Source organism: Leucopleurus acutus, assembly GCF_964270905.1.
Source record: "Leucopleurus acutus genome assembly, chromosome: 9".
NCBI lineage: Eukaryota > Metazoa > Chordata > Mammalia > Artiodactyla > Delphinidae > Leucopleurus > Leucopleurus acutus.
Window position 1 is genome coordinate 76,018,464 of NC_139144.1, and position 13,090 is coordinate 76,031,553.

Sequence of the window (13,090 nt, forward strand, 5' to 3'; positions counted from 1 at the left end):
CCAAAGACTCTTGGAGACAACTGACGTCAAAGGGATCTAAAACAGTACAGAAGTGTCTGGTACAGACTACCACGTGAGTTAGCCAATGTTAAATTTTTAAATTTTTCATTCTTAAATCTAAAGGGAGCATGTTCACTGAGTTATTTTTCCCTCAGAAAGTAGAAGTGAGGAAGGTAAGTGGTCCACAGACCCTTTTGCCTTAAGTAGTGCCGTGGAGGGGGGGGAGCGTGTCAAAAATACTGCACACTATTGCCTTAAATGACCTTTAAGCTGCTTATTTAGTTATTAACAATCAACTTATTTTTTATCTTTATTTTTTTAAAGGATTTGAAATGGCTTATAAGAAAAGGAAGACCAATATGATAGACATATAATGGCCCAAGCAAATGAGGGAAATACAAATATGCTAATCCTATGCTTAACGTTATTGCAATGATAGAGCTGCGAATTTGGCCTGGAGTCGTATGGTTCAGAAAGCATAATAAGTTATATAGCTCTTGTTATCAGAAAGGAAGAAGCATGCTTTAGGAGAAGCAGATTTTTTTCTGGCACTGAAATCTAAAAGAACTTTCTGCTGTGGTGCTTTATAGAGGGGAAATTGCATGATGCAATGGACAATGCCCTCAGCAACATTTTTATTGCAAATCCAGAAGTTGGCTTCATTTTATAATGAGGTAGGGAGACTTATTATTTCAACAAATGGCACTATAATTCCTTTAAGGGAGAAAACAACTTTTGCTGAGAATAACGGTTGGGGTAGAAGGGTTCAGTGTGGGCTGTGAAGGCCTCAGAGGAATAGGAAAATAGTTCTGTCTAATAGAGGAAAAGGAATTTGGAGGTCTTTAGGACAACTTGGAAATGAGTGGGTGAACTCACCTCAGAGCTGAGGTGGGAAAGGAAATAAGGGAGAGCAAAAGCTACTGAACAGGTGGAAGGTTCTGTGAACAAGTGATCCCTTGTCACCTACCACCACCCCCAGTCCTCAGTAAAGTTGCTAAACTCATAATTGCTTTGGGTATTTCAATACACATTGAAAGCAAAGAGTGTTAAGTTTCAGTCAAGATGGCAGTGGGGCAAGACAGTGACAGAATGTGAAGAATCCAGAAGCCAAGAATAAAAGGAAATCAGGCAATTGTAAGCTAACTGGTATTAATGAGAACTGAAGAGCAAAAAACAATGCGGATTGAGGGCAGGTTCACTGGATTTCAATACCAGATCTACAAGTGTTCACTTTAACATCTCCTTATAAAAGCCAAAAGCCTAACAGTGCCAGCATGATAGGCCATCCCTCCTCTGAATGCAGATGACATATTCATTGTAAAAGTGGCAGGTAATTGTCATCCAGCATCCATTTCCCCTCTTCTTTAAAGTTGTAGGACTTCCTCATTTTAGCTGGACAAATGGGGTCCCACCTAGAGCCATTTCTAACAGACCATTCAGCTGGTTGCAACTTGTTAAAAAATGGCCAGTAAGATGTAACTGGAAAGGATGTGGACAATTTCTAGATCAGATTCTTTAGGGAGGCTACTTGCCCATTGCATCTAACTTCTCCCATTCCTGAAGTCTATAATATGGACATGGTGGTAGTGAGCCATCTTTTACCATGTGGATAATGACAACACTCTAGCCTAGAGATGGCCTAGCAATGACATAGAAGGAACCTGAATTTCCTGGTGAACTAGAGCTGCCTATCCTCCCTCCCCCGACCACCTACCTCTCAGACTTTTATATGAGAGAAAAATTAACTATCATGTTTAAGCCGCTGTTATTTGGTCTCTGTTTAAGCAGCCAAATCCATACCCAAATGTAAATATAAATGAATTTCTAGTAGTCAAATACTTCGAATATATGTTCATCTATTGATACTACTCTACTCTTTGGGTATAGCTCTTAAAATTAATGTAGTATAAAATATCTTCAAACTTAGCCAAAATTGTACCTCATCAGTTATAAAAATGGTTCCATCATTGACATACTGCAAGCACTTCATCAAATTTATTTTTGCTATAACCAAGTATATTACTAGTAGATGGAATGTTCTGCTGAGTAGACTATGTTGCCCATAATAAAGGAGGATTAAATATGCTGCAAATAAGAAGTAAGAAGCATGTCATAATGTAATGCTGGCACAAAGAGCCCACGCTTATTAAACATGCCAAAACTCTCCCTCATAAGTATAAGCAAGAAGGCAGCCAAAGCAGTAACAGCTCCATTCATAAAGAAACACAGTGAACAGAGGCAAGTCTGTGAATGCTTTTACAGATCCTGTGGTATACGATTATTCACTAGCAGTCATTATATTATAATTACTGCTGACTTTTTTAGATTAATAATTCCACTAGAAACTGGATTTGACTTTATGCAACAGAAACTCAATTGCTGTGGCCTACCCACATACAAGATTATTTACATCATGTTTAAAGAAATCTAGAGTAGACTGTAAGGGCTACTTTCTCTTAGTAAGGAAGAAGCAGAGAGTAGGCACAGGGTAGGCAACCATCTGTGTCTGCCACATATCGTCACTAAAATTTCTGCTATTCTCTGGATATCATGTGCTCAAAAAGATTAGAACCACTGGAATACAAGATTCCAAACATTTCTGAACACTCACCAATCCATTCTATTACTTCTTTTCACAGTGTTTTGTCACTTTTTTATAGGAAGAGTGAATGCAACTGCTTGTTATCTTAATTACTTTTCTTTCTGTTGTTGTGTCTTCATTATTAATTTAAAATATTTAATACTAGAGTAGATCAAAGATGTTCACAATTTTTTTTGACAATCATCAGTTCAGTTTCATGAGGTTTGTGCCACTTTTCTTGAATCTGAGTGGGCTCTGTGACTGCTTGACCAATAGAACATGGCAGAAACACTGCTGTGCCAGTTTTCAGGCCCAAGCCTTAAGAGGCTGGTATCTTCCTCTTCCTGTCTTTTCAAATACATACTCTTGGAAATTAGTCACCATGTTAGGAGGAAGTTCAAACAGCACTGTGGAGAGGCCAACAGAGAAATGAATCAAGGCCACTAGTGTATAGCCCTGCTGACCTCCAGCTCAGAGCTGGCACCAACTTGCCAGGCATTTCAGTGGAGCCATTTCATAAGTAGATCCTTTACCTTCAGTTGAGCTGTCCTAACTGATGCTTCATGGAGCAGAAATGAGCTGTCCCCTCTGAACACTGCCCATATTTCAGATTTGTGAGCAAAATAACTGTTACATTTTTAAGCCATTTAGTTTTGGGTGGTTTGTTACACAGCAATAGGTTACATTCAGTGAAAGAAATTAATGATGACTTAATGAAATGTAAATACAAATGAATTTTTAGTAGTCAAATATTGTGAATATAAATATCATGAACATGCCGCCTATCTTTATTTAGTACAATAAGCCAAACTGTATTTATTACTAGTACTTGACTTTGTAGTTTATCATGCTATATGCACAGAGCCAGTGACACAAATATTTGGTAAAAAATATCTAGAAGGGTATATATATTCCTCATTCACATGAAAGCAAAAAGTATTTAAGAAGCAAATGAAAACTATACCTGAAAAGCATTTGATACAATAGTATCTCCTTCCTGAACTCTGAATAACTTTTGAACTCTGAAGGAATTTAGAATAAAGATCACCTATTTTTTCTAACAATGTACAGCTAGCTCTGTTGGGTTTTACCATTTAGAGGAATCAGTACTGCCACTAAACCACCCAGCTGATAAACAAAAGAATAAGACAGAGCAGGATAGAGTGCAATGGTCAGTCAGGATGGTTTATCTGTCTAATGTATCAGAATTGTATAATTTTAGTTTAAATATTTTCTTTCAGTTTTACTACGTGTATAATGTTCAGGGCTTTCAGAGGATGAAGTCATTTCAAAGTAGAGCTCCCTAGCCTGTTTGGAGGCACAACTAAAGACATTTTTTTCTTTATCCATTTCAGGATGAGGAGTCACACCCCCAAATTAAAACTTTTTAATGTACCCAGCACACAAATAAAAATTACAGTTGATTTTTCAATGAGACCTGATCCATGAGTGGGCAATTTGGTGTGAGATCTGAAAATTGAATCACTTTTTTGCTCTCTTGCTTTCTGTAAAAATAGGCATAAGTTAGGACATAATAGGTGGTTTATAACCAAGACTCAAGCTAATAATGTCTTAAACACGTTCACAAATAGGCATTATACGGCTGCTTTGGTAGCTCTCTTCTGCAAGTTGCTCAGGGACCCAAGTTCCTTTTGTCTTGTTATTCCTCCATCTTTAGGCTGTTTTCTTCACCCCCATGTCCAAGGTGGCTTGTCACCACATCTACATTCCAAGCAATAGGATGAAAGAAGGGCATGCCCTCCCCTTCAGGATGCAACCTAAAGTTTCACAGATCACTTCTGCTCACTTTCTATTGGCTGGAACTTAGTTATTACAGGCCACATCCAGCTATAAGAAAGGTGGACAATATGTAGACTTCATTCGGGATGTCCACGTGCCCAGAAAAAAAATTCGGTATTCTATTGTTAAGAGAGAGAAATGGAGATTACAAGTTGGGGAACAACTAGTATGCTTACCACAGGAGCACTCACTTGGGAGCAAGAATGAATCTTCCAGCTAACATTTTACTATATATGAGATCAGTGATTTGAATTTTCTGCCTGAATGAACTCCAGACAAATGCTTTACCTAAACCTCTCTGACCAAAATTTCATAAAGAATTCTTAATTATGAAATGAGATGATGCATCTTTAAGTCATCTTTATGTACCAGTCATGAAATACTATAATAAAGAAACCAGAAGTCATTGATTCAGACATGGCTAATAGATATTCAGGGCACTTTCATCTTGGCTAAGCAACAGTTTCTATTTTATTTGTTTATCATTTAAATTTTATTTATTTTTTATACAGCAGGTTCTTAATAGTTATCTATTTTATATATATTAGTGTATATATATCAATTCCAATCTCCCAATTCATCCCACCACCACCACCTCCACCTGCCCCCTGCCACTTTCCCCCTTTGGTGTCCATACATTTGTTCTCTACATCTGTAAGCAACAGTTTCTAGAGTGCTCTACATGTTTGCTTTTTATATAATTTTAATGCACATAATATCTTTCAGCAGACAATCTCAAGAAGCTTTTATAAACATTAATTAACTGAACTTCACAACACTCTTGAGAACTGAGAATTAATACATCCATTTACATGGCAGGAAGCCAGATGAACATTACGATCAAGCAATATGGAGCTTACGTGGTTTCAGCCTCGTAATGACATCAAATGGGCAGTACTATAAACTTAATGTTAATCTGAAAATTGAGTATTTAGCTACTTCTAGGCTGGCAAGTGATTATTACCCTATATTCAATTCAAGCAGAGTCACATTACTAAAACAAACACAAAAAGAAACACTTTATTTTGAAAATGCTCCTTCAATTTAAATGACTGATATCTAATTTTCTATCTATAAATCTAAATATAAAAATAAAATTGGAAAGATTCTCATCAGATAGACTTTTAGCACCAAGCTTGATGCCATTTGTTTCTAGATTAAATTTGAAAAGAACAGCTGTTAAAAAAAGTTATTCATTTCACGTGTCAGGAAAGGAGAGCACATATCAGATTTCTCTGAATAAAATAACCAAATTATATATGAATGTATGTTATGTGTACTTCCTCGACCTATCTTAGAGTTATAGTGATGAATAAATAATAAAAATATGGTAAAATACTGTGAATACACTATCCAAAGAGCTAACTTCTCAGTATGACATGAAACATCTTGACAATACTTAAAATCCCAAAACTGTTATTCATTGGAGAAATTAATTATATGCATTTTGTATGTTTGAACTAATTTTCCAAATACATAAGGAAATACAACCGTGGTCCTTTAAAGAGGCAGATAAGGTTAGTTCAGTCACTAAATAAAAGCTTTAACATTACACTTACTTCTTGTAATCTGATCTATGTCCGAAAAAAAATGAGGTCTAAGCCTCACTTTAATGGAAGTTAAAATATAGAAATAAAGGCAAGCGTGTTATTTATTTTTATAGGACTGGACAAGTATCCAATACAAGATTTACTGATGACAAACAGCATGAAGACTAATGATATATGAACCAATGGCTTTTAGCTCAGACTTTCGTCAGTGATCTTTCCAAAATGCTCCTTAAATAGATTTTTTTAAACCCTTAGAATAAAGGCAATCCAAAGTTTAGATATAGGACAACATCCTGAAAGATCTTTTGAAGCTGCTCATTTTCCAAATCACAAGAAACTTAAAACAAATTTTTGAAAAATTTCTCCTAGGACATTTATCCTGGCTAGGCTAGAGGGAACTGGGATTCCATTCCACCTGGCTCACCCTTTCCTGTGGACTGACGTGCTCAAAACATTAGAGTTTTAAGCCAGCTAACTAACGAAAGCCATCTCAAAGCTAATAGTTTAAACTTATGGGTTATTTTATTTGGTTGCAGGGGTGTGGGGGGTACTTTTCCAAAGGAATATCAAATTTAACTTTAATGACTTACCCAAGGAAAAGAATTCTCATCATCAAAACCTGATAAACATGGAAAGTCTCTGCAAATAATAAAGGTGGAATAGAAAAGATGATAGTAATTTATGATAGAATGGGAAATAGCTTTATCCAGGGATATAACACTTTTTAAGGATACATATACATGTTTTCCAATACAGATTAGAAAGTTTTTGTTGGTTTGTTTTTTAATAAAACTATAGACTTTTGTCTACATATGAGTAATATGAAATTCATTTTAACAACAGTTATTGAGAGTCTTCTATTGAGTATAGTAGAAGATATGGAGAAGAGCAAGACATGGGTTCTGCACTCAAGAAGCTTACAATGAAAAAGGAAGATAAGGAGGTATATTTCCAGGGAGAATAACATAAGTATCGTTAGAAAAGTACAGTCAATGTGCTATGAACTTTAGGGGCTTCCCTGGTGGCGCAGTGGTTGAGAGTCCGCCTGCTGATGCAGGGGACATGGGTTCGTGCCCTGGTCCGGGAAGATCCCACATGCCGCGGAGCGGCTGGGCCCGCGAGCCATGGCCGCTGAGCCTGCGCGTCTGGAGCCTGTGCTCCGCAACGGGAGAGGCCACAGCAGTGAGAGGCCCGTGTACCGCAAAAACAAAAAAAAAAAATGTGCTATGAACTTTAAAGGAGAAAAAAATTGAGTTTCTTGGAAGAATCAGGAAAGGTTGCTTAAGCAAGAAAATACTTTATATGGGCCTTGATGGATGGGTAAGATATTGGTGCTTGGAGTCTTAGGGTGGACAGTAGTGATGGAAGGATTCCAGGTAACAAAAACAAAGCCAGGACATATGAAAGTCAAAACATACTGAGTAGTATAAAGTAGAATGCAGAGAGCCAAGTAATAGAATATAAATTTGGAAAGAGAGGTCAGAGTAAATACTGTTCTTCTTTTCAGCTTGCAATATGTACATTAAAAGTGTTTGGTACAGGGACTTTCCTGGCAGTCCAGTGGTTAAGACTCCATGCTTCCAGTGCAGGGGGCAAGAGTTAGATCCCTGGCCAGGGAACTAAGATCCCACATGTCTCATGGCACAGCCAGAAAAAAAAGTGTGGGTACGAACTCCTGAGACTGGATTTGATTTTAAGAACTTCTTCCATACACTTTTTATTACAAAGAGTACTCATTCAATGCTTGTGATAGTGAGCTATGCCATATAATTGTACATTAAATGCTCCAAATGTTTTATTAATTGTGCACTTAAAATGATCATAGCTAAATTAAAACCTCATTTATATTCTTCAAATGAGAACTACATTGGCTGAGTAGCATCTGTGATCTTTTTCTCTTTGAATGTAATGAATATAGAAGAACTTTAGAATCTAAAAATGTGACAAAGTGAGAGAGTAGCATGGACATATATACACTACCAAACATAAAATAGATAGCTAGTGGGAAGCAGCCGCATAGCACAGGGAGATCAGCTTGGTGCTTTGTGACCACCTAGAGGGGTGGGATAGGGAGGGTGGGAGGGAGGGAGACGCAAGAGGGAAGAGGTATGGGAACATATGTATATGTATAACTGATTCACTTTGTTATAAAGCAGAAACTAACACACCATTGTAAAGCAATTATACTCCAATAAAGATGTTAAATAAATAAATAAATAAAATAAAAAATAAATAAATTAAAAAAATAAAAATGAACCTTAGAGGTGTGAGTCTCTTCTAACCAACCCTTCTCCTGAGATGCTGAACGAGCACCAGTATTAAACAACTTAAGTTTAACTTCCTCTCTGTGCCCCTTCTTTCAATAGAATTATTAATTAGTATTGAGATAACCCAATGCAAGTTCAGCTTTTAAAGCCAAATGTGATATAGAAGATTACACATACCCAATTGCTTGTTTTATCTGGGAAATGAAAACGCACAGGTTGTGACTCATCCAAAGTGACCCAGCAAGTTACCCTAGCAAATTTTCAGAGTTAAAGATGAAACAGATAATATTCAGTACAAGAGAGAAAATTTAATATATTTACCAAAAAAATTTTTTTCTTTCTACTTCTCTTGTCAAAGATCATTTACTAAATTAAGATCTCGACTTATTTAAAATAATTAAGATAAATATGTTTGAGACTGTTTTCCTCACTTACTTTTCTTTGTCCACACTGACCTCTTTGTTAATCCTCAGAGATGCCAAGATGTGGGGCATGGTATCTATTACATATATACATATATATTTTATATACATATGAAAAAATTATATGATAAATCCCACAGGTTTAACATCTCAATTCTGGACTCCCAGAAGAGAGAGCAGAGAAAATGAATAGGAGGAGAAAAAAATCAGGTAAAAAATTATCAAACTTTCAAGAACAAGAATGAAGCTAGAAGATAATGGACACTTGTCTTTCAACCTAGACTTCTATATCCAGACAAGCTATCAATCAAGCAATAGGGTAAAATAAAAACATACCTAGACTTGCAAGGTCTCAAAAAATTCTCGTCACATGCATCCTCTTTCTTCCCCTTTAATTTTTTTTAATTGAGGTAAAATTGGTATTAACATAAGTTTCAAGAGCACAACATTATAACTCAACATCTATATACACTACAAAGTGATCACCACCAAAGGTCTAGTTACCATACATCACTATATAATTGACTTGCTTCACCCATTTCACCCACCCCTCAACCCTCTGTCCCTCTGGTAACCACCAATCTGGGGTTACCAATCACATGCACCCTTTTTCAGGAGGGTACAGGAGGAAGTGTTGCACCAAAAATGAAAGAGTAAACCAAGGAAGAGGAAAACAGAGGACCTAGGAAACAGGTGAGAGGTAATGGAAATGCCAGTCATCCCACTGCTGCCCTCTTGGCTCGTGCCTAGGATGTGGCCTTGCTTCATCCCTTAGTCCTGACACAAAGAACTGCCTCTTAATTTTTACCTTTGTCTTTCCCCTTTCAACCTTAATTCAGATACTCTGGCTACATTACCATGGCCATCACAGGTAAATAAGTAAATCTTTTATTTGAGCTATCTGACCTGTAGCACCTTATGCTGTGCCCAATTCCTCATGAGGACTTCTGTTTAAGTTACTTCACCCCAGTGACCAAGTCCCAGACAAGCCCCATGGGACTTGAATCATATAACCATGAAAGACTTTTCAGCAATTGTGTATTAGCACCTTTTCAGAAGGATTGTGCTGTCCTTCAAAAGCCACGCCCTCGCTACATGTTTTTGAATGTTGCCAAAATTAGGGATTCTTCCTAGGTCAGGTTTCATTTCACTTCTTTTCATTATAATGAGAAAGTAATTTCAGGACCGCAAGAGACGAACACAGATTGATGGAGTCTTGCCTGCCTGAGCAGTACAGGAACCCTAGCAGTCATGGCTCACTTAGCCTTCAGGTGGCAAGAGGGCTTCTCCCCACCCCACAGCCAGGGGTCATGGGCATGATCACAAGTACATCAAAGGGGCAGGTGTACTCTGAGTCCTGGGTGACATCCAGGCACAACTCTCCTTCCCCAGGCCCACAAGACTGTACCCTCTAGTCACACACTTTACCTCATTTGTGATAAGTTTAATGGACACATCCAATTCCCAACATTTTTGCCTCCTCAGCACTAAGTAGTGGATACCTTGCGAGCATCTGATAGAAAACAGCTAGCAAGCATGTTATCTGGACAAAAATTGTCCAAGAATTAGCACATATTGCATGACTCCCCCTTTGTGCAGTACGTATACTAACTACGTCCTTTGGTGAGGAGACACCCATCTCAGTGTGACTTCCTTAAGAATAATCAACATTGGCACCATTTGCTAATCCCATTTGTTTCCCAAGAGAAGGGAAAGATTATTAATTAACAAATCCTATTCGTTTCCCAAGAGAAGGGAAAGGCATGGGTCAAGGGTCATGAGACCCATAAAGCAGGTTGCATATGAAGGCTCTGCCCCCAGAGCACAGCCTCCAATGCCTGCCATGCCTGCACAGTAGCATGCAGAGGACATAGTCCAATTTCCAGAATTGCTTATGCAGTTTTAAAACTTTGTAAATACAGAGATACCAAGGATTTTAGGCAAATGGATTAAAAGGGTGTTATTTCTGGTGTCTTGCCTAACCAAGCAAATGCAAAGCCAGGTTATGTTGTATTTGCAGCAAGGCAGCCCCTTCTGAATGTACAGCAGTCTAAGAGATGTAAAACCTCCTACCTCCCCCTGGCCCCACTGACAGCTTTTCTCATTTTCTTTGCATTACTGCTTTCTGATCCATAAAGGAGAAGATAGAAAAAAATCACATAAATTAATATATCATGCGGTTATGCTGTCAACAAAAAAGATGAGTTGTAATACAGTGTGAGATATGCTAAATTAGGAGTATGAAGTGCCCCTGGAAAACAGATGAAGCAACCTGTCAGCCTGCCCAGGGTGTGGGACAAGGTGGAGTGGGAGAGGGCCAGTCAAGGAAGCCTTCCAACATTAGGTTTGGACCTTGAAGGATGAGTCAAAGTTTGCCGTGCAAATAAAAGAAGGAAGGCCATTCCCACCAGAGGAATAAATAATGCCAATACCACTGCCTTTGCTGACAAGGCTGTTGACACTGCCTCCTTTGCCAGTCTCTTCTTGCAATAGAAGATACCCATGTTCTCCTTTGCTGGCTTTGGAGAAAGGCAAAAAAAGCAGGGGGAAAAAAAAAGTACTCACCAGGGCACACACCTTTCTAGATCAATTCTCATTTCCCATAACTGACAACAAAGTCAATACCTCTTCGTTATCATCCTTGGAGTTAAACTCCACCCTCTTCCCAGGGCAGGAGTGGTCTAAGAAGAGCAACCCAAATGCTTATTCCAGAGTTTTGGACAGCCCCTTCCTCTCATTCCCGTTCTTGAGCTGCTCATGATGGGATCCTCATTGAGCCAATAGCATCAGGACCTCTGTTCCACAGCTGTTCTTCCAACAAGAACCTACATGCCACACACTTCACCCCAACAATGGCTCCACTTGCCAGCAGGAAGAAAACCTCTTTTCCTGCCACAATCTGCCTTGGTCCTCCCTCCCTGTCTCCAAGGCACCTGAGATCTTCATGCCTGGCTCTCTTTGGTCCAGACAGTTCTAGAGCACTAGATTGTATTAAAATGTTCACATACAAATAATAATGATGATGATTTCTTTTAAAAGCAAAAGAATGAAATGCTGAATTTTCTTGAAATTCCTCTTAGTTATCCTGACAATTTCTCCTATTTAGACACAGTAAGATCATCATTCTGCACCAGTGATCACTATCGAGAAGTCAGGAAAAAAACAAACTCTCAAAATCAAAACAACTTCAAACGATAAGTTTCAGGTATTAAATGTAGTGCTTTTTACAAGGAGTTCTGTTGCAAAATACACTTTGGTTGTAGCTTTAAAAAGATTCAGTCTGGGAAGCAGAACCACTATGAGTGATACGGAAGAAGGAATTTATAATAGGAATTAGTACTTACACGATTGTGGGAAGAGCTGGGAAGATAAAGATCCAAAAAATGTAGTTGAAGGAGCAGAAAAAAAGTCACGAACGTGTCAGAACTTGCAGGGAGTCAGTACGTCCTACTCTTGGGACGAGACCACGAAGGCTATGGAAGGTTGCTGGCCCTTCATAGCTGCCACCTCTCTGAGTTGTCAGCCAAGCGTCCGGTGGAGGCCTGAGGTCACTTTTGATGGGCAAGGCCAGCATCAGGAAGGCGGGAAGAGCAAGAACAAACTGGCACCCAGCAGCACCCCTGGGTCTGACGATAACCTTCAGAATATAATGACCGCTGCTTCTCTTCCGCGTCCCAGAACTCACACAGTTTTTACCTTTAGGCCAACTCCAATCTGGAATTACATGGAGAAGGAGAGTCTGAGAAACGTAGTTCCCAGAATAACCAAGTAGACAATAGAACAATCTGGCACACTGGTATTTTGACTTAACTACCAGACCTCCAACAACTCATTGTGCAGGGACATACAAACACTCAAACTCAACAAGTCCAAAATGAAAGTGTCATCATGTCCCAGATTTTCATTAAATAACAAAAAATAAACAAATAAAAAGCAACCTTTCTGAATATCACTCAATTTCTATTATTTCTACGTGGTCCTGTGTGTCCCACACCCAAGGCGTCTATCAAACCTTCCTCTCTGTCCTGCACCCAAGAGTCTCTGCCTTACATCAAACTTACATCATTGCTCCCCTGCATTAAAGAAATAGTTTTCCCTCTTGCCACCCTGCCTTCAACTCACCCTGCTCCAAACCCTAAATTAAGCCAGAGTGACCTGTCTAAAATGTAAAATTCTAATTATTTTACTTAAAATATTTTAGTGGCTCCTTATCACCTATCATACAGATTTTCTTTCTTGGTGTGATATATAAGATGCCTCATATTCTGATCCTCACCTATTTATTTAGCCTCGTTTCCTGCCCTTGTCCCAAACACACTGTGCTCCCAACTATTCTGAACTACTTGCAGAATGCTGAATATATAATTATTTTAAGCCTGTGTGCCTGCTCCCTCTGCTAAGGATTCACTTCCTCACCTCCATCACCCTGTAAATACAGTCACCTGGCAAACTCCTGCTCATCCTTTCACA

General features: G+C 38.5%; 1 protein-coding gene across 2 annotated transcripts in view; it reads right to left on the minus strand.

The window, feature by feature from the left end:
- The window catches only part of TFEC (transcription factor EC), a 675,276-nt gene that overhangs the window by 655,716 nt on the left and 6,470 nt on the right, over positions 1-13,090 (minus strand). For both annotated transcript variants that reach the window (XM_082845898.1, XM_082845896.1), the window contains exon 2: positions 11,965-12,334. The gene's annotated coding sequence lies outside the window, so the exon portion shown is untranslated. The remainder of the gene's footprint in view (positions 1-11,964; positions 12,335-13,090) is intronic.